Source organism: Zalophus californianus, chromosome 9 (genome assembly GCF_009762305.2).
Source record: "Zalophus californianus isolate mZalCal1 chromosome 9, mZalCal1.pri.v2, whole genome shotgun sequence".
NCBI lineage: Eukaryota > Metazoa > Chordata > Mammalia > Carnivora > Otariidae > Zalophus > Zalophus californianus.
Window position 1 is genome coordinate 22,926,647 of NC_045603.1, and position 2,690 is coordinate 22,929,336.

Below are 2,690 nucleotides of genomic sequence, written 5' to 3' on the forward strand. Positions count from 1 at the left end.
AACAAACCCTGCTGTCACTTGGATCTTGAACGTCTAGGCTCCGGAACTAAATTTCTTGCTTAAGCCTCCCAGTCTGTGATCTTTTGCTATGGTAGCCCTAGCAAATGAATATAAACCACTACTTTTATAATTGAAGAAATCAGACCCCAGGAATATTAAGTGAAAGTGCTTGACTCATGGAAGGCATTCATATATTGTCTACTGGATAAATAAATGCCTTAAAGCAACATAGTAAACTTTTATTTTTGAAGATTCTCCTTTATGAGGCCTTCTTGAGCTACCCAAGGCAGAGTTAATGTCCTATTTTAGCATCTACATACCACTCTTCATGTTACTTTCATGGCACTTAGCCCAACATATTATGGTATTTGTTTACTCAGTGTACCCCTCAGTGCTGAGCACAGTATTAGGCTCATCATAGTTGGTGGTTCGTATCTGTTGAAATGGATGGTCTAATCTCAATCCACCCAAGTAGGAGAAAGAACAAACTACACAAAGTGAAAATATAATGTCCAGCTATACTCCTGTATTAGGTTAAATCATATGAAATTAGTACTTGATATTTTCAAAACAGCAGAAAAACTCAAGGACTTTTATGGAACATAGCCAATAAAGATCTAAAAATATTTCTCATCATCTTGCTATTCATTTTTTGTACAACAAATGTTTGACACATGCCTGTCAGGCCCTATTCAGTACTAAGAGTCCTGGAGCTCGAAAAGGTGACTAAGCTTTGCTCCCTATTAAAGAGATTAATTGAAAGTAGTATCTGACTTGTCCCCATTCACATGAATTGATGAAAATATAAAGGGGGCATTGATATATCACTTAGGTCCAATGGCTTCTAACATGTTCTTTCAACAAATTTCCCACCTTTTTAATAAAACATTTGGCAAAGACAAGGATATGTTGTAAGTTAGTTTGTTTGAAAACTTGGGTGACCCTTAGAGACTGTAAGAGTGGGATACTAATCACATGTTCTAAGATCGTTTATTGGCACACAGGCTAGGACGTGCACACTGCAACAACATTCAGTTAGAAATTTTACTGTGGTCCTTGCTTTCAAAACGGTCTGGGAAAACAGCTTGTACATTTCTTGTTAAGGACAGTTGGACTGATAGGCCCACTAGGGTACAGTAGTTAATAGTCACTTTACTAGTGATATGCACTTTTTACTTTAATGACAGAAAACTCACTGTACAAAGCCAAACAGTACAAAACGATCAACGTTAAGACTACGATATAAAGTCAGCCTTGTCTTTTTGCACACTAAGGCTCACTAGGATTACATTTGAAGAAGGAAGATTTAATCCTAAAAGGCGTTTTCAAAAAAGGCGGGAATACTCCTAGATCTCTAGAAAAGAGTGTTTTAAAAAAAGAGAGTCTACAAAAGCCCATGACCCCGACGTGATTCGAACACGCAGCCTTCTGATCTGGAGTCAGACGCGCTACCGTTGCGCCACGAGGTCCTGCTGGGCTGTGGCTCGCGCAGTTTCTTAGGACTCAAGTAACATGGCGTTTCTTCCGACATCTTTTTTCCAATTCTCTCCTTGCCCCTCCACCCGGTACACGTTTTAGATAAAGACTGATCACTTTAGCGCCCACATTTTCCTGATCGCTAACCCTCCACCTAACTTGGGACCGGACCAGTGGAGGCGGCAGAACTGAGTTTCCCTTTCAGTCGGGTCCCCAGGGTCAAGGGAAACTGTTCCTTCCTCTTCTACAGCAAGCAATTTCCGTTCTTACCCGCCCCTTAAGGGACGGAAACTCCGCCTTCTCTCTCCCCTCCCCCCTTCGGGTTCCGCGCCCAGTTCATGACCTCAAGTTGGAATTTGGCGGGCGTCACTGCGCAGGCGCACACTTGTGCCAGCCAGCAGCTGGTAGCTAACACGGAGGCCTCTGTGGTTCTCTTTCTTTTCCACCAACGATAAAAAGCTTTTACTGCCAGGGTAGGCTTTTATTTCAAGGTGAGCATTAAGCTTAAAAGTCACTCGTTTTAAAAAAGACACACTCGCAAAAGATGTCTAGATATTGTATTTGTCAGCAGGTTTGGCATCACGCAGTTGAATTATAGGGAAAAAAGCAGTTCGATTGACAAAAGTCACTGTTCTCCCCGTCGGGGAATTGAACCCCGGTCTCCCGCGTGACAGGCGGGGATACTAACCACTATACTAACGAGGAGCTCATAACAAAATCTCCTCCAAATATCTCTTCAAAAGTAAGAAAGATTCCCTCCCCAGGCTCGTTTCCCTTCTGCTTACCACCGGCAAGTGTGAAAATAGGAACATTTGGACCGCTCCTCCTCTCGCTATTCCCCTCTGGGCGCCTTGGACTCGTTGGTGGAAAGAGTAAATTATTTAGAATAAGTGAAACAAAATGCGCTTCCAGTTTGAGTAGTGATGAATTGATGAAAATTGTTTTCTGGAGGGCTTTATGCTTTACAGATGATTTAGGTTTCTGGCGGGAGGTTTTTAATTTGATAGTGACCAAGAGGATGTGACTTGAAGCAGAACTTTACAAATTTATATTTTCATTCTGAAGTCGAAGTTCAAGGCTATCCTATGGTTGCCAGATGTACAGGGCAATCAGGGTTGTCCCACAGTACAGTGCCTCTTCAAACAATTTGTAAGCTTTTGTGACCCAAAGGGACTCACGCTTTGGACCAGCTGTGGTCAAATGAAATTCTGTTA

The 2,690-nt window shown here is 42.2% G+C and overlaps 2 non-coding genes across 2 annotated transcripts; both read right to left on the reverse strand.

The window, feature by feature from the left end:
• Nucleotides 1-1,397: 1,397 nt before the first annotated feature.
• TRNAW-CCA lies at nucleotides 1,398-1,469 on the reverse strand. The gene has a single exon. It is a non-coding gene; the product is annotated as a tRNA-Trp (tRNA).
• A 640-nt stretch (nucleotides 1,470-2,109) lies between these two features.
• On the reverse strand, nucleotides 2,110-2,181 carry TRNAD-GUC. The gene has a single exon. It is a non-coding gene; the product is annotated as a tRNA-Asp (tRNA).
• Between the last annotated feature and the right edge of the window lie 509 nt (nucleotides 2,182-2,690).